Source organism: Schistocerca nitens, unplaced genomic scaffold (genome assembly GCF_023898315.1).
Source record: "Schistocerca nitens isolate TAMUIC-IGC-003100 unplaced genomic scaffold, iqSchNite1.1 HiC_scaffold_357, whole genome shotgun sequence".
Classification (NCBI taxonomy): domain Eukaryota; kingdom Metazoa; phylum Arthropoda; class Insecta; order Orthoptera; family Acrididae; genus Schistocerca; species Schistocerca nitens.
Genome location: NW_026045891.1, coordinates 24,705 through 47,947, shown reverse-complemented (window position 1 = coordinate 47,947; position 23,243 = coordinate 24,705). Strand labels below are relative to the sequence as shown.

Below are 23,243 nucleotides of genomic sequence, written 5' to 3'. Positions count from 1 at the left end.
TCGTAGTGTGTTGTTATTTTCGAGGCGTTCTAGCACTCTTGTTTCGCGCATTCTTGCTCAAACTGAGTTCATTACTGTAGTTTCGTATCTTACGTTTGATACAGTACTTTAAAATGCTTGTGGAAGCATCTTTGTCACACCTGAAAGTTAGTATGAAAAAGAGGCCTCGCAGGTGTGGCGACGTAAAAGTTAAAAAATGAGATAGAGCCAACAGCACCCGGTGTTCCCAGGCGGTCACCCATCCAAGTACTAACCGGGCCCGATGTTGCTTAACTTCGGTGATCGGACGAGAACCGGTGTATTCAACATGGTATGGCCGTTGGCGTCCTTATAACGTAGCCGCACGGCAGAAGAAGCATTCGCCCCTTCTCCCAACACACGCAATCGCCGTTTTCCGTGGCACATTTGACGCAAAGCACGTCCTTCCACCTCGAAGGCGACGCGCAGTGCGGCGCGCCGCCACGTGGGTGAGACGCACAACACAGCACAGCTGCTCGTTGCACCGCCTGTCTATCATTCGTTTGGTTGGTGCGTGCGGCCTCCGACACTCGCGGGCGACGCATCTTGTGGGGCTTGCGCGTGGCCGGGCGGCGGGGGGACCGCGCGGGGTGTGGCAGTGTCCTGCTGGACCGACGGAAGCTTTCTCACCTGCCTGACACACGCCGCGCCGCGCTTTTCAGATATTTGCGTAATTTGCGCGGTGCACTCTCGCCTGTCCCCTCCCCTTCCGTCCCGACTTGTCTCGACTTTGCTCGACTGCCGCTCGCTGCCGCTCGGGTCGCGGTCCATATGACGGCACAAGCACGACAAACATCTGCGAGACGGGCGCGGGCCTGACCGGCGTGTCCGAGACGCCGTGGGCGGCCGTTGGGAGCTACTAGAGCAGCGCTGTGGCGTGCCATGGAAACAAGGACAGAAGACACAGGAGGTTCGACAAAGCATCCAAAACAATAAGCCCCGTCGTATTCCGGAACACTTTCGCCGTTTCATACTGTTTTGTTATTTCCAGAGACACTTTGGAAATCTTCCTAGGCACACTCTTCTTCAAACTGAGTTTCTTAACATCGTACCTTATGCTTAATACAACAGTTTTAAATCACTGTGGAAACATCTTTGTCACATCGCAAAGGCAGCATGAAAAGAGGGCTGGCAGGGGTAGCGACTAAAAAGCAAAAAATGAAGGCAGCCAGAGTTCCCAGGCGGTCACCGATCCGAGTACTAACGTTGTTGCTTGACTTCGGTGATCGGACGAGAGAACGGCAGATTTTTTTTTTTTTTTCCTTCCTTTTTGTTTATTTATTTACTTTGTGGAATTTACCACTGCTACTAAACAGTAGGCCCTGACGTATTTCAGAACTCATCTGTCGATTCGTAGTGTGTTGTTATTTTCGAGGCGTTCTAGCACTCTTGTTTCGCGCATTCTTGCTCAAACTGAGTTCATTACTGTAGTTTCGTATCTTACGTTTGATACAGTACTTTAAAATGCTTGTGGAAGCATCTTTGTCACACCTGAAAGTTAGTATGAAAAAGAGGCCTCGCAGGTGTGGCGACGTAAAAGTTAAAAATGAGATAGAGCCAACAGCACCCGGTGTTCCCAGGCGGTCACCCATCCAAGTACTAACCGGGCCCGATGTTGCTTAACTTCGGTGATCGGACGAGAACCGGTGTATTCAACATGGTATGGCCGTTGGCGTCCTTATAACGTAGCCGCACGGCAGAAGAAGCATTCGCCCCTTCTCCCAACACACGCAATCGCCGTTTTCCGTGGCACATTTGACGCAAAGCACGTCCTTCCACCTCGAAGGCGACGCGCAGTGCGGCGCGCCGCCACGTGGGTGAGACGCACAACACAGCACAGCTGCTCGTTGCACCGCCTGTCTATCATTCGTTTGGTTGGTGCGTGCGGCCTCCGACACTCGCGGGCGACGCATCTTGTGGGGCTTGCGCGTGGCCGGGCGGCGGGGGGACCGCGCGGGGTGTGGCAGTGTCCTGCTGGACCGACGGAAGCTTTCTCACCTGCCTGACACACGCCGCGCCGCGCTTTTCAGATATTTGCGTAATTTGCGCGGTGCACTCTCGCCTGTCCCCTCCCCTTCCGTCCCGACTTGTCTCGACTTTGCTCGACTGCCGCTCGCTGCCGCTCGGGTCGCGGTCCATATGACGGCACAAGCACGACAAACATCTGCGAGACGGGCGCGGGCCTGACCGGCGTGTCCGAGACGCCGTGGGCGGCCGTTGGGAGCTACTAGAGCAGCGCTGTGGCGTGCCATGGAAACAAGGACAGAAGACACAGGAGGTTCGACAAAGCATCCAAAACAATAAGCCCCGTCGTATTCCGGAACACTTTCGCCGTTTCATACTGTTTTGTTATTTCCAGAGACACTTTGGAAATCTTCCTAGGCACACTCTTCTTCAAACTGAGTTTCTTAACATCGTACCTTATGCTTAATACAACAGTTTTAAATCACTGTGGAAACATCTTTGTCACATCGCAAAGGCAGCATGAAAAGAGGGCTGGCAGGGGTAGCGACTAAAAAGCAAAAAATGAAGGCAGCCAGAGTTCCCAGGCGGTCACCGATCCGAGTACTAACGTTGTTGCTTGACTTCGGTGATCGGACGAGAACGGCAGATTTTTTTTTTTTTTTCCTTCCTTTTTGTTTATTTATTTACTTTGTGGAATTTACCACTGCTACTAAACAGTAGGCCCTGACGTATTTCAGAACTCATCTGTCGATTCGTAGTGTGTTGTTATTTTCGAGGCGTTCTAGCACTCTTGTTTCGCGCATTCTTGCTCAAACTGAGTTCATTACTGTAGTTTCGTATCTTACGTTTGATACAGTACTTTAAAATGCTTGTGGAAGCATCTTTGTCACACCTGAAAGTTAGTATGAAAAAGAGGCCTCGCAGGTGTGGCGACGTAAAAGTTAAAAAATGAGATAGAGCCAACAGCACCCGGTGTTCCCAGGCGGTCACCCATCCAAGTACTAACCGGGCCCGATGTTGCTTAACTTCGGTGATCGGACGAGAACCGGTGTATTCAACATGGTATGGCCGTTGGCGTCCTTATAACGTAGCCGCACGGCAGAAGAAGCATTCGCCCCTTCTCCCAACACACGCAATCGCCGTTTTCCGTGGCACATTTGACGCAAAGCACGTCCTTCCACCTCGAAGGCGACGCGCAGTGCGGCGCGCCGCCACGTGGGTGAGACGCACAACACAGCACAGCTGCTCGTTGCACCGCCTGTCTATCATTCGTTTGGTTGGTGCGTGCGGCCTCCGACACTCGCGGGCGACGCATCTTGTGGGGCTTGCGCGTGGCCGGGCGGCGGGGGGACCGCGCGGGGTGTGGCAGTGTCCTGCTGGACCGACGGAAGCTTTCTCACCTGCCTGACACACGCCGCGCCGCGCTTTTCAGATATTTGCGTAATTTGCGCGGTGCACTCTCGCCTGTCCCCTCCCCTTCCGTCCCGACTTGTCTCGACTTTGCTCGACTGCCGCTCGCTGCCGCTCGGGTCGCGGTCCATATGACGGCACAAGCACGACAAACATCTGCGAGACGGGCGCGGGCCTGACCGGCGTGTCCGAGACGCCGTGGGCGGCCGTTGGGAGCTACTAGAGCAGCGCTGTGGCGTGCCATGGAAACAAGGACAGAAGACACAGGAGGTTCGACAAAGCATCCAAAACAATAAGCCCCGTCGTATTCCGGAACACTTTCGCCGTTTCATACTGTTTTGTTATTTCCAGAGACACTTTGGAAATCTTCCTAGGCACACTCTTCTTCAAACTGAGTTTCTTAACATCGTACCTTATGCTTAATACAACAGTTTTAAATCACTGTGGAAACATCTTTGTCACATCGCAAAGGCAGCATGAAAAGAGGGCTGGCAGGGGTAGCGACTAAAAAGCAAAAAATGAAGGCAGCCAGAGTTCCCAGGCGGTCACCGATCCGAGTACTAACGTTGTTGCTTGACTTCGGTGATCGGACGAGAACGGCAGATTTTTTTTTTTTTTTCCTTCCTTTTTGTTTATTTATTTACTTTGTGGAATTTACCACTGCTACTAAACAGTAGGCCCTGACGTATTTCAGAACTCATCTGTCGATTCGTAGTGTGTTGTTATTTTCGAGGCGTTCTAGCACTCTTGTTTCGCGCATTCTTGCTCAAACTGAGTTCATTACTGTAGTTTCGTATCTTACGTTTGATACAGTACTTTAAAATGCTTGTGGAAGCATCTTTGTCACACCTGAAAGTTAGTATGAAAAAGAGGCCTCGCAGGTGTGGCGACGTAAAAGTTAAAAAATGAGATAGAGCCAACAGCACCCGGTGTTCCCAGGCGGTCACCCATCCAAGTACTAACCGGGCCCGATGTTGCTTAACTTCGGTGATCGGACGAAACCGGTGTATTCAACATGGTATGGCCGTTGGCGTCCTTATAACGTAGCCGCACGGCAGAAGAAGCATTCGCCCCTTCTCCCAACACACGCAATCGCCGTTTTCCGTGGCACATTTGACGCAAAGCACGTCCTTCCACCTCGAAGGCGACGCGCAGTGCGGCGCGCCGCCACGTGGGTGAGACGCACAACACAGCACAGCTGCTCGTTGCACCGCCTGTCTATCATTCGTTTGGTTGGTGCGTGCGGCCTCCGACACTCGCGGGCGACGCATCTTGTGGGGCTTGCGCGTGGCCGGGCGGCGGGGGGACCGCGCGGGGTGTGGCAGTGTCCTGCTGGACCGACGGAAGCTTTCTCACCTGCCTGACACACGCCGCGCCGCGCTTTTCAGATATTTGCGTAATTTGCGCGGTGCACTCTCGCCTGTCCCCCTCCCCTTCCGTCCCGACTTGTCTCGACTTTGCTCGACTGCCGCTCGCTGCCGCTCGGGTCGCGGTCCATATGACGGCACAAGCACGACAAACATCTGCGAGACGGGCGCGGGCCTGACCGGCGTGTCCGAGACGCCGTGGGCGGCCGTTGGGAGCTACTAGAGCAGCGCTGTGGCGTGCCATGGAAACAAGGACAGAAGACACAGGAGGTTCGACAAAGCATCCAAAACAATAAGCCCCGTCGTATTCCGGAACACTTTCGCCGTTTCATACTGTTTTGTTATTTCCAGAGACACTTTGGAAATCTTCCTAGGCACACTCTTCTTCAAACTGAGTTTCTTAACATCGTACCTTATGCTTAATACAACAGTTTTAAATCACTGTGGAAACATCTTTGTCACATCGCAAAGGCAGCATGAAAAGAGGGCTGGCAGGGGTAGCGACTAAAAAGCAAAAAATGAAGGCAGCCAGAGTTCCCAGGCGGTCACCGATCCGAGTACTAACGTTGTTGCTTGACTTCGGTGATCGGACGAGAACGGCAGATTTTTTTTTTTTTTTCCTTCCTTTTTGTTTATTTATTTACTTTGTGGAATTTACCACTGCTACTAAACAGTAGGCCCTGACGTATTTCAGAACTCATCTGTCGATTCGTAGTGTGTTGTTATTTTCGAGGCGTTCTAGCACTCTTGTTTCGCGCATTCTTGCTCAAACTGAGTTCATTACTGTAGTTTCGTATCTTACGTTTGATACAGTACTTTAAAATGCTTGTGGAAGCATCTTTGTCACACCTGAAAGTTAGTATGAAAAAGAGGCCTCGCAGGTGTGGCGACGTAAAAGTTAAAAAATGAGATAGAGCCAACAGCACCCGGTGTTCCCAGGCGGTCACCCATCCAAGTACTAACCGGGCCCGATGTTGCTTAACTTCGGTGATCGGACGAGAACCGGTGTATTCAACATGGTATGGCCGTTGGCGTCCTTATAACGTAGCCGCACGGCAGAAGAAGCATTCGCCCCTTCTCCCAACACACGCAATCGCCGTTTTCCGTGGCACATTTGACGCAAAGCACGTCCTTCCACCTCGAAGGCGACGCGCAGTGCGGCGCGCCGCCACGTGGGTGAGACGCACAACACAGCACAGCTGCTCGTTGCACCGCCTGTCTATCATTCGTTTGGTTGGTGCGTGCGGCCTCCGACACTCGCGGGCGACGCATCTTGTGGGGCTTGCGCGTGGCCGGGCGGCGGGGGGACCGCGCGGGGTGTGGCAGTGTCCTGCTGGACCGACGGAAGCTTTCTCACCTGCCTGACACACGCCGCGCCGCGCTTTTCAGATATTTGCGTAATTTGCGCGGTGCACTCTCGCCTGTCCCCTCCCCTTCCGTCCCGACTTGTCTCGACTTTGCTCGACTGCCGCTCGCTGCCGCTCGGGTCGCGGTCCATATGACGGCACAAGCACGACAAACATCTGCGAGACGGGCGCGGGCCTGACCGGCGTGTCCGAGACGCCGTGGGCGGCCGTTGGGAGCTACTAGAGCAGCGCTGTGGCGTGCCATGGAAACAAGGACAGAAGACACAGGAGGTTCGACAAAGCATCCAAAACAATAAGCCCCGTCGTATTCCGGAACACTTTCGCCGTTTCATACTGTTTTGTTATTTCCAGAGACACTTTGGAAATCTTCCTAGGCACACTCTTCTTCAAACTGAGTTTCTTAACATCGTACCTTATGCTTAATACAACAGTTTTAAATCACTGTGGAAACATCTTTGTCACATCGCAAAGGCAGCATGAAAAGAGGGCTGGCAGGGGTAGCGACTAAAAAGCAAAAAATGAAGGCAGCCAGAGTTCCCAGGCGGTCACCGATCCGAGTACTAACGTTGTTGCTTGACTTCGGTGATCGGACGAGAACGGCAGATTTTTTTTTTTTTTTCCTTCCTTTTTGTTTATTTATTTACTTTGTGGAATTTACCACTGCTACTAAACAGTAGGCCCTGACGTATTTCAGAACTCATCTGTCGATTCGTAGTGTGTTGTTATTTTCGAGGCGTTCTAGCACTCTTGTTTCGCGCATTCTTGCTCAAACTGAGTTCATTACTGTAGTTTCGTATCTTACGTTTGATACAGTACTTTAAAATGCTTGTGGAAGCATCTTTGTCACACCTGAAAGTTAGTATGAAAAAGAGGCCTCGCAGGTGTGGCGACGTAAAAGTTAAAAAATGAGATAGAGCCAACAGCACCCGGTGTTCCCAGGCGGTCACCCATCCAAGTACTAACCGGGCCCGATGTTGCTTAACTTCGGTGATCGGACGAGAACCGGTGTATTCAACATGGTATGGCCGTTGGCGTCCTTATAACGTAGCCGCACGGCAGAAGAAGCATTCGCCCCTTCTCCCAACACACGCAATCGCCGTTTTCCGTGGCACATTTGACGCAAAGCACGTCCTTCCACCTCGAAGGCGACGCGCAGTGCGGCGCGCCGCCACGTGGGTGAGACGCACAACACAGCACAGCTGCTCGTTGCACCGCCTGTCTATCATTCGTTTGGTTGGTGCGTGCGGCCTCCGACACTCGCGGGCGACGCATCTTGTGGGGCTTGCGCGTGGCCGGGCGGCGGGGGGACCGCGCGGGGTGTGGCAGTGTCCTGCTGGACCGACGGAAGCTTTCTCACCTGCCTGACACACGCCGCGCCGCGCTTTTCAGATATTTGCGTAATTTGCGCGGTGCACTCTCGCCTGTCCCCTCCCCTTCCGTCCCGACTTGTCTCGACTTTGCTCGACTGCCGCTCGCTGCCGCTCGGGTCGCGGTCCATATGACGGCACAAGCACGACAAACATCTGCGAGACGGGCGCGGGCCTGACCGGCGTGTCCGAGACGCCGTGGGCGGCCGTTGGGAGCTACTAGAGCAGCGCTGTGGCGTGCCATGGAAACAAGGACAGAAGACACAGGAGGTTCGACAAAGCATCCAAAACAATAAGCCCCGTCGTATTCCGGAACACTTTCGCCGTTTCATACTGTTTTGTTATTTCCAGAGACACTTTGGAAATCTTCCTAGGCACACTCTTCTTCAAACTGAGTTTCTTAACATCGTACCTTATGCTTAATACAACAGTTTTAAATCACTGTGGAAACATCTTTGTCACATCGCAAAGGCAGCATGAAAAGAGGGCTGGCAGGGGTAGCGACTAAAAAGCAAAAAATGAAGGCAGCCAGAGTTCCCAGGCGGTCACCGATCCGAGTACTAACGTTGTTGCTTGACTTCGGTGATCGGACGAGAACGGCAGATTTTTTTTTTTTTTTCCTTCCTTTTTGTTTATTTATTTACTTTGTGGAATTTACCACTGCTACTAAACAGTAGGCCCTGACGTATTTCAGAACTCATCTGTCGATTCGTAGTGTGTTGTTATTTTCGAGGCGTTCTAGCACTCTTGTTTCGCGCATTCTTGCTCAAACTGAGTTCATTACTGTAGTTTCGTATCTTACGTTTGATACAGTACTTTAAAATGCTTGTGGAAGCATCTTTGTCACACCTGAAAGTTAGTATGAAAAAGAGGCCTCGCAGGTGTGGCGACGTAAAAGTTAAAAAATGAGATAGAGCCAACAGCACCCGGTGTTCCCAGGCGGTCACCCATCCAAGTACTAACCGGGCCCGATGTTGCTTAACTTCGGTGATCGGACGAGAACCGGTGTATTCAACATGGTATGGCCGTTGGCGTCCTTATAACGTAGCCGCACGGCAGAAGAAGCATTCGCCCCTTCTCCCAACACACGCAATCGCCGTTTTCCGTGGCACATTTGACGCAAAGCACGTCCTTCCACCTCGAAGGCGACGCGCAGTGCGGCGCGCCGCCACGTGGGTGAGACGCACAACACAGCACAGCTGCTCGTTGCACCGCCTGTCTATCATTCGTTTGGTTGGTGCGTGCGGCCTCCGACACTCGCGGGCGACGCATCTTGTGGGGCTTGCGCGTGGCCGGGCGGCGGGGGGACCGCGCGGGGTGTGGCAGTGTCCTGCTGGACCGACGGAAGCTTTCTCACCTGCCTGACACACGCCGCGCCGCGCTTTTCAGATATTTGCGTAATTTGCGCGGTGCACTCTCGCCTGTCCCCTCCCCTTCCGTCCCGACTTGTCTCGACTTTGCTCGACTGCCGCTCGCTGCCGCTCGGGTCGCGGTCCATATGACGGCACAAGCACGACAAACATCTGCGAGACGGGCGCGGGCCTGACCGGCGTGTCCGAGACGCCGTGGGCGGCCGTTGGGAGCTACTAGAGCAGCGCTGTGGCGTGCCATGGAAACAAGGACAGAAGACACAGGAGGTTCGACAAAGCATCCAAAACAATAAGCCCCGTCGTATTCCGGAACACTTTCGCCGTTTCATACTGTTTTGTTATTTCCAGAGACACTTTGGAAATCTTCCTAGGCACACTCTTCTTCAAACTGAGTTTCTTAACATCGTACCTTATGCTTAATACAACAGTTTTAAATCACTGTGGAAACATCTTTGTCACATCGCAAAGGCAGCATGAAAAGAGGGCTGGCAGGGGTAGCGACTAAAAAGCAAAAAATGAAGGCAGCCAGAGTTCCCAGGCGGTCACCGATCCGAGTACTAACGTTGTTGCTTGACTTCGGTGATCGGACGAGAACGGCAGATTTTTTTTTTTTTTTCCTTCCTTTTTGTTTATTTATTTACTTTGTGGAATTTACCACTGCTACTAAACAGTAGGCCCTGACGTATTTCAGAACTCATCTGTCGATTCGTAGTGTGTTGTTATTTTCGAGGCGTTCTAGCACTCTTGTTTCGCGCATTCTTGCTCAAACTGAGTTCATTACTGTAGTTTCGTATCTTACGTTTGATACAGTACTTTAAAATGCTTGTGGAAGCATCTTTGTCACACCTGAAAGTTAGTATGAAAAAGAGGCCTCGCAGGTGTGGCGACGTAAAAGTTAAAAAATGAGATAGAGCCAACAGCACCCGGTGTTCCCAGGCGGTCACCCATCCAAGTACTAACCGGGCCCGATGTTGCTTAACTTCGGTGATCGGACGAGAACCGGTGTATTCAACATGGTATGGCCGTTGGCGTCCTTATAACGTAGCCGCACGGCAGAAGAAGCATTCGCCCCTTCTCCCAACACACGCAATCGCCGTTTTCCGTGGCACATTTGACGCAAAGCACGTCCTTCCACCTCGAAGGCGACGCGCAGTGCGGCGCGCCGCCACGTGGGTGAGACGCACAACACAGCACAGCTGCTCGTTGCACCGCCTGTCTATCATTCGTTTGGTTGGTGCGTGCGGCCTCCGACACTCGCGGGCGACGCATCTTGTGGGGCTTGCGCGTGGCCGGGCGGCGGGGGGACCGCGCGGGGTGTGGCAGTGTCCTGCTGGACCGACGGAAGCTTTCTCACCTGCCTGACACACGCCGCGCCGCGCTTTTCAGATATTTGCGTAATTTGCGCGGTGCACTCTCGCCTGTCCCCTCCCCTTCCGTCCCGACTTGTCTCGACTTTGCTCGACTGCCGCTCGCTGCCGCTCGGGTCGCGGTCCATATGACGGCACAAGCACGACAAACATCTGCGAGACGGGCGCGGGCCTGACCGGCGTGTCCGAGACGCCGTGGGCGGCCGTTGGGAGCTACTAGAGCAGCGCTGTGGCGTGCCATGGAAACAAGGACAGAAGACACAGGAGGTTCGACAAAGCATCCAAAACAATAAGCCCCGTCGTATTCCGGAACACTTTCGCCGTTTCATACTGTTTTGTTATTTCCAGAGACACTTTGGAAATCTTCCTAGGCACACTCTTCTTCAAACTGAGTTTCTTAACATCGTACCTTATGCTTAATACAACAGTTTTAAATCACTGTGGAAACATCTTTGTCACATCGCAAAGGCAGCATGAAAAGAGGGCTGGCAGGGGTAGCGACTAAAAAGCAAAAAATGAAGGCAGCCAGAGTTCCCAGGCGGTCACCGATCCGAGTACTAACGTTGTTGCTTGACTTCGGTGATCGGACGAGAACGGCAGATTTTTTTTTTTTTTCCTTCCTTTTTGTTTATTTATTTACTTTGTGGAATTTACCACTGCTACTAAACAGTAGGCCCTGACGTATTTCAGAACTCATCTGTCGATTCGTAGTGTGTTGTTATTTTCGAGGCGTTCTAGCACTCTTGTTTCGCGCATTCTTGCTCAAACTGAGTTCATTACTGTAGTTTCGTATCTTACGTTTGATACAGTACTTTAAAATGCTTGTGGAAGCATCTTTGTCACACCTGAAAGTTAGTATGAAAAAGAGGCCTCGCAGGTGTGGCGACGTAAAAGTTAAAAAATGAGATAGAGCCAACAGCACCCGGTGTTCCCAGGCGGTCACCCATCCAAGTACTAACCGGGCCCGATGTTGCTTAACTTCGGTGATCGGACGAGAACCGGTGTATTCAACATGGTATGGCCGTTGGCGTCCTTATAACGTAGCCGCACGGCAGAAGAAGCATTCGCCCCTTCTCCCAACACACGCAATCGCCGTTTTCCGTGGCACATTTGACGCAAAGCACGTCCTTCCACCTCGAAGGCGACGCGCAGTGCGGCGCGCCGCCACGTGGGTGAGACGCACAACACAGCACAGCTGCTCGTTGCACCGCCTGTCTATCATTCGTTTGGTTGGTGCGTGCGGCCTCCGACACTCGCGGGCGACGCATCTTGTGGGGCTTGCGCGTGGCCGGGCGGCGGGGGGACCGCGCGGGGTGTGGCAGTGTCCTGCTGGACCGACGGAAGCTTTCTCACCTGCCTGACACACGCCGCGCCGCGCTTTTCAGATATTTGCGTAATTTGCGCGGTGCACTCTCGCCTGTCCCCTCCCCTTCCGTCCCGACTTGTCTCGACTTTGCTCGACTGCCGCTCGCTGCCGCTCGGGTCGCGGTCCATATGACGGCACAAGCACGACAAACATCTGCGAGACGGGCGCGGGCCTGACCGGCGTGTCCGAGACGCCGTGGGCGGCCGTTGGGAGCTACTAGAGCAGCGCTGTGGCGTGCCATGGAAACAAGGACAGAAGACACAGGAGGTTCGACAAAGCATCCAAAACAATAAGCCCCGTCGTATTCCGGAACACTTTCGCCGTTTCATACTGTTTTGTTATTTCCAGAGACACTTTGGAAATCTTCCTAGGCACACTCTTCTTCAAACTGAGTTTCTTAACATCGTACCTTATGCTTAATACAACAGTTTTAAATCACTGTGGAAACATCTTTGTCACATCGCAAAGGCAGCATGAAAAGAGGGCTGGCAGGGGTAGCGACTAAAAAGCAAAAAATGAAGGCAGCCAGAGTTCCCAGGCGGTCACCGATCCGAGTACTAACGTTGTTGCTTGACTTCGGTGATCGGACGAGAACGGCAGATTTTTTTTTTTTTTTCCTTCCTTTTTGTTTATTTATTTACTTTGTGGAATTTACCACTGCTACTAAACAGTAGGCCCTGACGTATTTCAGAACTCATCTGTCGATTCGTAGTGTGTTGTTATTTTCGAGGCGTTCTAGCACTCTTGTTTCGCGCATTCTTGCTCAAACTGAGTTCATTACTGTAGTTTCGTATCTTACGTTTGATACAGTACTTTAAAATGCTTGTGGAAGCATCTTTGTCACACCTGAAAGTTAGTATGAAAAAGAGGCCTCGCAGGTGTGGCGACGTAAAAGTTAAAAAATGAGATAGAGCCAACAGCACCCGGTGTTCCCAGGCGGTCACCCATCCAAGTACTAACCGGGCCCGATGTTGCTTAACTTCGGTGATCGGACGAGAACCGGTGTATTCAACATGGTATGGCCGTTGGCGTCCTTATAACGTAGCCGCACGGCAGAAGAAGCATTCGCCCCTTCTCCCAACACACGCAATCGCCGTTTTCCGTGGCACATTTGACGCAAAGCACGTCCTTCCACCTCGAAGGCGACGCGCAGTGCGGCGCGCCGCCACGTGGGTGAGACGCACAACACAGCACAGCTGCTCGTTGCACCGCCTGTCTATCATTCGTTTGGTTGGTGCGTGCGGCCTCCGACACTCGCGGGCGACGCATCTTGTGGGGCTTGCGCGTGGCCGGGCGGCGGGGGGACCGCGCGGGGTGTGGCAGTGTCCTGCTGGACCGACGGAAGCTTTCTCACCTGCCTGACACACGCCGCGCCGCGCTTTTCAGATATTTGCGTAATTTGCGCGGTGCACTCTCGCCTGTCCCCTCCCCTTCCGTCCCGACTTGTCTCGACTTTGCTCGACTGCCGCTCGCTGCCGCTCGGGTCGCGGTCCATATGACGGCACAAGCACGACAAACATCTGCGAGACGGGCGCGGGCCTGACCGGCGTGTCCGAGACGCCGTGGGCGGCCGTTGGGAGCTACTAGAGCAGCGCTGTGGCGTGCCATGGAAACAAGGACAGAAGACACAGGAGGTTCGACAAAGCATCCAAAACAATAAGCCCCGTCGTATTCCGGAACACTTTCGCCGTTTCATACTGTTTTGTTATTTCCAGAGACACTTTGGAAATCTTCCTAGGCACACTCTTCTTCAAACTGAGTTTCTTAACATCGTACCTTATGCTTAATACAACAGTTTTAAATCACTGTGGAAACATCTTTGTCACATCGCAAAGGCAGCATGAAAAGAGGGCTGGCAGGGGTAGCGACTAAAAAGCAAAAAATGAAGGCAGCCAGAGTTCCCAGGCGGTCACCGATCCGAGTACTAACGTTGTTGCTTGACTTCGGTGATCGGACGAGAACGGCAGATTTTTTTTTTTTTTTCCTTCCTTTTTGTTTATTTATTTACTTTGTGGAATTTACCACTGCTACTAAACAGTAGGCCCTGACGTATTTCAGAACTCATCTGTCGATTCGTAGTGTGTTGTTATTTTCGAGGCGTTCTAGCACTCTTGTTTCGCGCATTCTTGCTCAAACTGAGTTCATTACTGTAGTTTCGTATCTTACGTTTGATACAGTACTTTAAAATGCTTGTGGAAGCATCTTTGTCACACCTGAAAGTTAGTATGAAAAAGAGGCCTCGCAGGTGTGGCGACGTAAAAGTTAAAAAATGAGATAGAGCCAACAGCACCCGGTGTTCCCAGGCGGTCACCCATCCAAGTACTAACCGGGCCCGATGTTGCTTAACTTCGGTGATCGGACGAGAACCGGTGTATTCAACATGGTATGGCCGTTGGCGTCCTTATAACGTAGCCGCACGGCAGAAGAAGCATTCGCCCCTTCTCCCAACACACGCAATCGCCGTTTTCCGTGGCACATTTGACGCAAAGCACGTCCTTCCACCTCGAAGGCGACGCGCAGTGCGGCGCGCCGCCACGTGGGTGAGACGCACAACACAGCACAGCTGCTCGTTGCACCGCCTGTCTATCATTCGTTTGGTTGGTGCGTGCGGCCTCCGACACTCGCGGGCGACGCATCTTGTGGGGCTTGCGCGTGGCCGGGCGGCGGGGGGACCGCGCGGGGTGTGGCAGTGTCCTGCTGGACCGACGGAAGCTTTCTCACCTGCCTGACACACGCCGCGCCGCGCTTTTCGGATATTTGCGTAATTTGCGCGGTGCACTCTCGCCTGTCCCCTCCCCTTCCGTCCCGACTTGTCTCGACTTTGCTCGACTGCCGCTCGCTGCCGCTCGGGTCGCGGTCCATATGACGGCACAAGCACGACAAACATCTGCGAGACGGGCGCGGGCCTGACCGGCGTGTCCGAGACGCCGTGGGCGGCCGTTGGGAGCTACTAGAGCAGCGCTGTGGCGTGCCATGGAAACAAGGACAGAAGACACAGGAGGTTCGACAAAGCATCCAAAACAATAAGCCCCGTCGTATTCCGGAACACTTTCGCCGTTTCATACTGTTTTGTTATTTCCAGAGACACTTTGGAAATCTTCCTAGGCACACTCTTCTTCAAACTGAGTTTCTTAACATCGTACCTTATGCTTAATACAACAGTTTTAAATCACTGTGGAAACATCTTTGTCACATCGCAAAGGCAGCATGAAAAGAGGGCTGGCAGGGGTAGCGACTAAAAAGCAAAAAATGAAGGCAGCCAGAGTTCCCAGGCGGTCACCGATCCGAGTACTAACGTTGTTGCTTGACTTCGGTGATCGGACGAGAACGGCAGATTTTTTTTTTTTTTTTCCTTCCTTTTTGTTTATTTATTTACTTTGTGGAATTTACCACTGCTACTAAACAGTAGGCCCTGACGTATTTCAGAACTCATCTGTCGATTCGTAGTGTGTTGTTATTTTCGAGGCGTTCTAGCACTCTTGTTTCGCGCATTCTTGCTCAAACTGAGTTCATTACTGTAGTTTCGTATCTTACGTTTGATACAGTACTTTAAAATGCTTGTGGAAGCATCTTTGTCACACCTGAAAGTTAGTATGAAAAAGAGGCCTCGCAGGTGTGGCGACGTAAAAGTTAAAAAATGAGATAGAGCCAACAGCACCCGGTGTTCCCAGGCGGTCACCCATCCAAGTACTAACCGGGCCCGATGTTGCTTAACTTCGGTGATCGGACGAGAACCGGTGTATTCAACATGGTATGGCCGTTGGCGTCCTTATAACGTAGCCGCACGGCAGAAGAAGCATTCGCCCCTTCTCCCAACACACGCAATCGCCGTTTTCCGTGGCACATTTGACGCAAAGCACGTCCTTCCACCTCGAAGGCGACGCGCAGTGCGGCGCGCCGCCACGTGGGTGAGACGCACAACACAGCACAGCTGCTCGTTGCACCGCCTGTCTATCATTCGTTTGGTTGGTGCGTGCGGCCTCCGACACTCGCGGGCGACGCATCTTGTGGGGCTTGCGCGTGGCCGGGCGGCGGGGGGACCGCGCGGGGTGTGGCAGTGTCCTGCTGGACCGACGGAAGCTTTCTCACCTGCCTGACACACGCCGCGCCGCGCTTTTCAGATATTTGCGTAATTTGCGCGGTGCACTCTCGCCTGTCCCCTCCCCTTCCGTCCCGACTTGTCTCGACTTTGCTCGACTGCCGCTCGCTGCCGCTCGGGTCGCGGTCCATATGACGGCACAAGCACGACAAACATCTGCGAGACGGGCGCGGGCCTGACCGGCGTGTCCGAGACGCCGTGGGCGGCCGTTGGGAGCTACTAGAGCAGCGCTGTGGCGTGCCATGGAAACAAGGACAGAAGACACAGGAGGTTCGACAAAGCATCCAAAACAATAAGCCCCGTCGTATTCCGGAACACTTTCGCCGTTTCATACTGTTTTGTTATTTCCAGAGACACTTTGGAAATCTTCCTAGGCACACTCTTCTTCAAACTGAGTTTCTTAACATCGTACCTTATGCTTAATACAACAGTTTTAAATCACTGTGGAAACATCTTTGTCACATCGCAAAGGCAGCATGAAAAGAGGGCTGGCAGGGGTAGCGACTAAAAAGCAAAAAATGAAGGCAGCCAGAGTTCCCAGGCGGTCACCGATCCGAGTACTAACGTTGTTGCTTGACTTCGGTGATCGGACGAGAACGGCAGATTTTTTTTTTTTTTTCCTTCCTTTTTGTTTATTTATTTACTTTGTGGAATTTACCACTGCTACTAAACAGTAGGCCCTGACGTATTTCAGAACTCATCTGTCGATTCGTAGTGTGTTGTTATTTTCGAGGCGTTCTAGCACTCTTGTTTCGCGCATTCTTGCTCAAACTGAGTTCATTACTGTAGTTTCGTATCTTACGTTTGATACAGTACTTTAAAATGCTTGTGGAAGCATCTTTGTCACACCTGAAAGTTAGTATGAAAAAGAGGCCTCGCAGGTGTGGCGACGTAAAAGTTAAAAAATGAGATAGAGCCAACAGCACCCGGTGTTCCCAGGCGGTCACCCATCCAAGTACTAACCGGGCCCGATGTTGCTTAACTTCGGTGATCGGACGAGAACCGGTGTATTCAACATGGTATGGCCGTTGGCGTCCTTATAACGTAGCCGCACGGCAGAAGAAGCATTCGCCCCTTCTCCCAACACACGCAATCGCCGTTTTCCGTGGCACATTTGACGCAAAGCACGTCCTTCCACCTCGAAGGCGACGCGCAGTGCGGCGCGCCGCCACGTGGGTGAGACGCACAACACAGCACAGCTGCTCGTTGCACCGCCTGTCTATCATTCGTTTGGTTGGTGCGTGCGGCCTCCGACACTCGCGGGCGACGCATCTTGTGGGGCTTGCGCGTGGCCGGGCGGCGGGGGGACCGCGCGGGGTGTGGCAGTGTCCTGCTGGACCGACGGAAGCTTTCTCACCTGCCTGACACACGCCGCGCCGCGCTTTTCAGATATTTGCGTAATTTGCGCGGTGCACTCTCGCCTGTCCCCTCCCCTTCCGTCCCGACTTGTCTCGACTTTGCTCGACTGCCGCTCGCTGCCGCTCGGGTCGCGGTCCATATGACGGCACAAGCACGACAAACATCTGCGAGACGGGCGCGGGCCTGACCGGCGTGTCCGAGACGCCGTGGGCGGCCGTTGGGAGCTACTAGAGCAGCGCTGTGGCGTGCCATGGAAACAAGGACAGAAGACACAGGAGGTTCGACAAAGCATCCAAAACAATAAGCCCCGTCGTATTCCGGAACACTTTCGCCGTTTCATACTGTTTTGTTATTTCCAGAGACACTTTGGAAATCTTCCTAGGCACACTCTTCTTCAAACTGAGTTTCTTAACATCGTACCTTATGCTTAATACAACAGTTTTAAATCACTGTGGAAACATCTTTGTCACATCGCAAAGGCAGCATGAAAAGAGGGCTGGCAGGGGTAGCGACTAAAAAGCAAAAAATGAAGGCAGCCAGAGTTCCCAGGCGGTCACCGATCCGAGTACTAACGTTGTTGCTTGACTTCGGTGATCGGACGAGAACGGCAGATTTTTTTTTTTTTTTCCTTCCTTTTTGTTTATTTATTTACTTTGTGGAATTTACCACTGCTACTAAACAGTAGGCCCTGACGTATTTCAGAACTCATCTGTCGATTCGTAGTGTGTTGTTATTTTCGAGGCGTTCTAGCACTCTTGTTTCGCGCATTCTTGCTCAAACTGAGTTCATTACTGTAGTTTCGTATCTTACGTTTGATACAGTACTTTAAAATGCTTGTGGAAGCATCTTTGTCACACCTGAAAGTTAGTATGAAAAAGAGGCCTCGCAGGTGTGGCGACGTAAAAGTTAAAAAATGAGATAGAGCCAACAGCACCCGGTGTTCCCAGGCGGTCACCCATCCAAGTACTAACCGGGCCCGATGTTGCTTAACTTCGGTGATCGGACGAGAACCGGTGTATTCAACATGGTATGGCCGTTGGCGTCCTTATAACGTAGCCGCACGGCAGAAGAAGCATTCGCCCCTTCTCCCAACACACGCAATCGCCGTTTTCCGTGGCACATTTGACGCAAAGCACGTCCTTCCACCTCGAAGGCGACGCGCAGTGCGGCGCGCCGCCACGTGGGTGAGACGCACAACACAGCACAGCTGCTCGTTGCACCGCCTGTCTATCATTCGTTTGGTTGGTGCGTGCGGCCTCCGACACTCGCGGGCGACGCATCTTGTGGGGCTTGCGCGTGGCCGGGCGGCGGGGGGACCGCGCGGGGTGTGGCAGTGTCCTGCTGGACCGACGGAAGCTTTCTCACCTGCCTGACACACGCCGCGCCGCGCTTTTCAGATATTTGCGTAATTTGCGCGGTGCACTCTCGCCTGTCCCCTCCCCTTCCGTCCCGACTTGTCTCGACTTTGCTCGACTGCCGCTCGCTGCCGCTCGGGTCGCGGTCCATATGACGGCACAAGCACGACAAACATCTGCGAGACGGGCGCGGGCCTGACCGGCGTGTCCGAGACGCCGTGGGCGGCCGTTGGGAGCTACTAGAGCAGCGCTGTGGCGTGCCATGGAAACAAGGACAGAAGACACAGGAGGTTCGACAAAGCATCCAAAACAATAAGCCCCGTCGTATTCCGGAACACTTTCGCCGTTTCATACTGTTTTGTTATTTCCAGAGACACTTTGGAAATCTTCCTAGGCACACTCTTCTTCAAACTGAGTTTCTTAACATCGTACCTTATGCTTAATACAACAGTTTTAAATCACTGTGGAAACATCTTTGTCACATCGCAAAGGCAGCATGAAAAGAGGGCTGGCAGGGGTAGCGACTAAAAAGCAAAAAATGAAGGCAGCCAGAGTTCCCAGGCGGTCACCGATCCGAGTACTAACGTTGTTGCTTGACTTCGGTGATCGGACGAGAACGGCAGATTTTTTTTTTTTTTCCTTCCTTTTTGTTTATTTATTTACTTTGTGGAATTTACCACTGCTACTAAACAGTAGGCCCTGACGTATTTCAGAACTCATCTGTCGATTCGTAGTGTGTTGTTATTTTCGAGGCGTTCTAGCACTCTTGTTTCGCGCATTCTTGCTCAAACTGAGTTCATTACTGTAGTTTCGTATCTTACGTTTGATACAGTACTTTAAAATGCTTGTGGAAGCATCTTTGTCACACCTGAAAGTTAGTATGAAAAAGAGGCCTCGCAGGTGTGGCGACGTAAAAGTTAAAAAATGAGATAGAGCCAACAGCACCCGGTGTTCCCAGGCGGTCACCCATCCAAGTACTAACCGGGCCCGATGTTGCTTAACTTCGGTGATCGGACGAGAACCGGTGTATTCAACATGGTATGGCCGTTGGCGTCCTTATAACGTAGCCGCACGGCAGAAGAAGCATTCGCCCCTTCTCCCAACACACGCAATCGCCGTTTTCCGTGGCACATTTGACGCAAAGCACGTCCTTCCACCTCGAAGGCGACGCGCAGTGCGGCGCGCCGCCACGTGGGTGAGACGCACAACACAGCACAGCTGCTCGTTGCACCGCCTGTCTATCATTCGTTTGGTTGGTGCGTGCGGCCTCCGACACTCGCGGGCGACGCATCTTGTGGGGCTTGCGCGTGGCCGGGCGGCGGGGGGACCGCGCGGGGTGTGGCAGTGTCCTGCTGGACCGACGGAAGCTTTCTCACCTGCCTGACACACGCCGCGCCGCGCTTTTCAGATATTTGCGTAATTTGCGCGGTGCACTCTCGCCTGTCCCCTCCCCTTCCGTCCCGACTTGTCTCGACTTTGCTCGACTGCCGCTCGCTGCCGCTCGGGTCGCGGTCCATATGACGGCACAAGCACGACAAACATCTGCGAGACGGGCGCGGGCCTGACCGGCGTGTCCGAGACGCCGTGGGCGGCCGTTGGGAGCTACTAGAGCAGCGCTGTGGCGTGCCATGGAAACAAGGACAGAAGACACAGGAGGTTCGACAAAGCATCCAAAACAATAAGCCCCGTCGTATTCCGGAACACTTTCGCCGTTTCATACTGTTTTGTTATTTCCAGAGACACTTTGGAAATCTTCCTAGGCACACTCTTCTTCAAACTGAGTTTCTTAACATCGTACCTTATGCTTAATACAACAGTTTTAAATCACTGTGGAAACATCTTTGTCACATCGCAAAGGCAGCATGAAAAGAGGGCTGGCAGGGGTAGCGACTAAAAAGCAAAAAATGAAGGCAGCCAGAGTTCCCAGGCGGTCACCGATCCGAGTACTAACGTTGTTGCTTGACTTCGGTGATCGGACGAGAACGGCAGATTTTTTTTTTTTTTTCCTTCCTTTTTGTTTATTTATTTACTTTGTGGAATTTACCACTGCTACTAAACAGTAGGCCCTGACGTATTTCAGAACTCATCTGTCGATTCGTAGTGTGTTGTTATTTTCGAGGCGTTCTAGCACTCTTGTTTCGCGCATTCTTGCTCAAACTGAGTTCATTACTGTAGTTTCGTATCTTACGTTTGATACAGTACTTTAAAATGCTTGTGGAAGCATCTTTGTCACACCTGAAAGTTAGTATGAAAAAGAGGCCTCGCAGGTGTGGCGACGTAAAAGTTAAAAAATGAGATAGAGCCAACAGCACCCGGTGTTCCCAGGCGGTCACCCATCCAAGTACTAACCGGGCCCGATGTTGCTTAACTTCGGTGATCGGACGAGAACCGGTGTATTCAACATGGTATGGCCGTTGGCGTCCTTATAACGTAGCCGCACGGCAGAAGAAGCATTCGCCCCTTCTCCCAACACACGCAATCGCCGTTTTCCGTGGCACATTTGACGCAAAGCACGTCCTTCCACCTCGAAGGCGACGCGCAGTGCGGCGCGCCGCCACGTGGGTGAGACGCACAACACAGCACAGCTGCTCGTTGCACCGCCTGTCTATCATTCGTTTGGTTGGTGCGTGCGGCCTCCGACACTCGCGGGCGACGCATCTTGTGGGGCTTGCGCGTGGCCGGGCGGCGGGGGGACCGCGCGGGGTGTGGCAGTGTCCTGCTGGACCGACGGAAGCTTTCTCACCTGCCTGACACACGCCGCGCCGCGCTTTTCAGATATTTGCGTAATTTGCGCGGTGCACTCTCGCCTGTCCCCTCCCCTTCCGTCCCGACTTGTCTCGACTTTGCTCGACTGCCGCTCGCTGCCGCTCGGGTCGCGGTCCATATGACGGCACAAGCACGACAAACATCTGCGAGACGGGCGCGGGCCTGACCGGCGTGTCCGAGACGCCGTGGGCGGCCGTTGGGAGCTACTAGAGCAGCGCTGTGGCGTGCCATGGAAACAAGGACAGAAGACACAGGAGGTTCGACAAAGCATCCAAAACAATAAGCCCCGTCGTATTCCGGAACACTTTCGCCGTTTCATACTGTTTTGTTATTTCCAGAGACACTTTGGAAATCTTCCTAGGCACACTCTTCTTCAAACTGAGTTTCTTAACATCGTACCTTATGCTTAATACAACAGTTTTAAATCACTGTGGAAACATCTTTGTCACATCGCAAAGGCAGCATGAAAAGAGGGCTGGCAGGGGTAGCGACTAAAAAGCAAAAAATGAAGGCAGCCAGAGTTCCCAGGCGGTCACCGATCCGAGTACTAACGTTGTTGCTTGACTTCGGTGATCGGACGAGAACGGCAGATTTTTTTTTTTTTTCCTTCCTTTTTGTTTATTTATTTACTTTGTGGAATTTACCACTGCTACTAAACAGTAGGCCCTGACGTATTTCAGAACTCATCTGTCGATTCGTAGTGTGTTGTTATTTTCGAGGCGTTCTAGCACTCTTGTTTCGCGCATTCTTGCTCAAACTGAGTTCATTACTGTAGTTTCGTATCTTACGTTTGATACAGTACTTTAAAATGCTTGTGGAAGCATCTTTGTCACACCTGAAAGTTAGTATGAAAAAGAGGCCTCGCAGGTGTGGCGACGTAAAAGTTAAAAAATGAGATAGAGCCAACAGCACCCGGTGTTCCCAGGCGGTCACCCATCCAAGTACTAACCGGGCCCGATGTTGCTTAACTTCGGTGATCGGACGAGAACCGGTGTATTCAACATGGTATGGCCGTTGGCGTCCTTATAACGTAGCCGCACGGCAGAAGAAGCATTCGCCCCTTCTCCCAACACACGCAATCGCCGTTTTCCGTGGCACATTTGACGCAAAGCACGTCCTTCCACCTCGAAGGCGACGCGCAGTGCGGCGCGCCGCCACGTGGGTGAGACGCACAACACAGCACAGCTGCTCGTTGCACCGCCTGTCTATCATTCGTTTGGTTGGTGCGTGCGGCCTCCGACACTCGCGGGCGACGCATCTTGTGGGGCTTGCGCGTGGCCGGGCGGCGGGGGGACCGCGCGGGGTGTGGCAGTGTCCTGCTGGACCGACGGAAGCTTTCTCACCTGCCTGACACACGCCGCGCCGCGCTTTTCAGATATTTGCGTAATTTGCGCGGTGCACTCTCGCCTGTCCCCTCCCCTTCCGTCCCGACTTGTCTCGACTTTGCTCGACTGCCGCTCGCTGCCGCTCGGGTCGCGGTCCATATGACGGCACAAGCACGACAAACATCTGCGAGACGGGCGCGGGCCTGACCGGCGTGTCCGAGACGCCGTGGGCGGCCGTTGGGAGCTACTAGAGCAGCGCTGTGGCGTGCCATGGAAACAAGGACAGAAGACACAGGAGGTTCGACAAAGCATCCAAAACAATAAGCCCCGTCGTATTCCGGAACACTTTCGCCGTTTCATACTGTTTTGTTATTTCCAGAGACACTTTGGAAATCTTCCTAGGCACACTCTTCTTCAAACTGAGTTTCTTAACATCGTACCTTATGCTTAATACAACAGTTTTAAATCACTGTGGAAACATCTTTGTCACATCGCAAAGGCAGCATGAAAAGAGGGCTGGCAGGGGTAGCGACTAAAAAGCAAAAAATGAAGGCAGCCAGAGTTCCCAGGCGGTCACCGATCCGAGTACTAACGTTGTTGCTTGACTTCGGTGATCGGACGAGAACGGCAGATTTTTTTTTTTTTTTCCTTCCTTTTTGTTTATTTATTTACTTTGTGGAATTTACCACTGCTACTAAACAGTAGGCCCTGACGTATTTCAGAACTCATCTGTCGATTCGTA

At 52.7% G+C, this 23,243-nt stretch overlaps 17 non-coding genes across 17 annotated transcripts; all 17 read right to left on the bottom strand.

Annotated features, from left to right (window-relative positions):
* Positions 1 to 205: 205 nt before the first annotated feature.
* Positions 206 to 324, bottom strand: LOC126228322 (5S ribosomal RNA). Its single transcript, XR_007544123.1, has one exon. It is a non-coding gene; the product is annotated as a 5S ribosomal RNA (ribosomal RNA).
* Positions 325 to 1,573: 1,249 nt separating this feature from the next.
* On the bottom strand, positions 1,574 to 1,692 carry LOC126228320 (5S ribosomal RNA). Its single transcript, XR_007544122.1, has one exon. It is a non-coding gene; the product is annotated as a 5S ribosomal RNA (ribosomal RNA).
* A 1,248-nt stretch (positions 1,693 to 2,940) lies between these two features.
* LOC126228319 (5S ribosomal RNA) lies at positions 2,941 to 3,059 on the bottom strand. The gene has a single exon (XR_007544121.1). It is a non-coding gene; the product is annotated as a 5S ribosomal RNA (ribosomal RNA).
* Positions 3,060 to 4,307: 1,248 nt separating this feature from the next.
* LOC126228323 (5S ribosomal RNA) lies at positions 4,308 to 4,425 on the bottom strand. The gene has a single exon (XR_007544124.1). It is a non-coding gene; the product is annotated as a 5S ribosomal RNA (ribosomal RNA).
* A 1,249-nt stretch (positions 4,426 to 5,674) lies between these two features.
* Positions 5,675 to 5,793, bottom strand: LOC126228318 (5S ribosomal RNA). The gene has a single exon (XR_007544120.1). It is a non-coding gene; the product is annotated as a 5S ribosomal RNA (ribosomal RNA).
* Positions 5,794 to 7,041: 1,248 nt separating this feature from the next.
* Positions 7,042 to 7,160, bottom strand: LOC126228316 (5S ribosomal RNA). The gene has a single exon (XR_007544118.1). It is a non-coding gene; the product is annotated as a 5S ribosomal RNA (ribosomal RNA).
* Positions 7,161 to 8,408: 1,248 nt separating this feature from the next.
* Positions 8,409 to 8,527, bottom strand: LOC126228315 (5S ribosomal RNA). The gene has a single exon (XR_007544117.1). It is a non-coding gene; the product is annotated as a 5S ribosomal RNA (ribosomal RNA).
* Positions 8,528 to 9,775: 1,248 nt separating this feature from the next.
* On the bottom strand, positions 9,776 to 9,894 carry LOC126228314 (5S ribosomal RNA). Its single transcript, XR_007544116.1, has one exon. It is a non-coding gene; the product is annotated as a 5S ribosomal RNA (ribosomal RNA).
* Positions 9,895 to 11,141: 1,247 nt separating this feature from the next.
* On the bottom strand, positions 11,142 to 11,260 carry LOC126228313 (5S ribosomal RNA). The gene has a single exon (XR_007544115.1). It is a non-coding gene; the product is annotated as a 5S ribosomal RNA (ribosomal RNA).
* A 1,248-nt stretch (positions 11,261 to 12,508) lies between these two features.
* Positions 12,509 to 12,627, bottom strand: LOC126228312 (5S ribosomal RNA). The gene has a single exon (XR_007544114.1). It is a non-coding gene; the product is annotated as a 5S ribosomal RNA (ribosomal RNA).
* Positions 12,628 to 13,875: 1,248 nt separating this feature from the next.
* LOC126228311 (5S ribosomal RNA) lies at positions 13,876 to 13,994 on the bottom strand. The gene has a single exon (XR_007544113.1). It is a non-coding gene; the product is annotated as a 5S ribosomal RNA (ribosomal RNA).
* A 1,249-nt stretch (positions 13,995 to 15,243) lies between these two features.
* On the bottom strand, positions 15,244 to 15,362 carry LOC126228309 (5S ribosomal RNA). Its single transcript, XR_007544112.1, has one exon. It is a non-coding gene; the product is annotated as a 5S ribosomal RNA (ribosomal RNA).
* Positions 15,363 to 16,610: 1,248 nt separating this feature from the next.
* Positions 16,611 to 16,729, bottom strand: LOC126228308 (5S ribosomal RNA). Its single transcript, XR_007544111.1, has one exon. It is a non-coding gene; the product is annotated as a 5S ribosomal RNA (ribosomal RNA).
* A 1,248-nt stretch (positions 16,730 to 17,977) lies between these two features.
* LOC126228307 (5S ribosomal RNA) lies at positions 17,978 to 18,096 on the bottom strand. Its single transcript, XR_007544110.1, has one exon. It is a non-coding gene; the product is annotated as a 5S ribosomal RNA (ribosomal RNA).
* A 1,247-nt stretch (positions 18,097 to 19,343) lies between these two features.
* LOC126228306 (5S ribosomal RNA) lies at positions 19,344 to 19,462 on the bottom strand. The gene has a single exon (XR_007544109.1). It is a non-coding gene; the product is annotated as a 5S ribosomal RNA (ribosomal RNA).
* A 1,248-nt stretch (positions 19,463 to 20,710) lies between these two features.
* On the bottom strand, positions 20,711 to 20,829 carry LOC126228304 (5S ribosomal RNA). The gene has a single exon (XR_007544107.1). It is a non-coding gene; the product is annotated as a 5S ribosomal RNA (ribosomal RNA).
* Positions 20,830 to 22,076: 1,247 nt separating this feature from the next.
* On the bottom strand, positions 22,077 to 22,195 carry LOC126228303 (5S ribosomal RNA). Its single transcript, XR_007544106.1, has one exon. It is a non-coding gene; the product is annotated as a 5S ribosomal RNA (ribosomal RNA).
* Between the last annotated feature and the right edge of the window lie 1,048 nt (positions 22,196 to 23,243).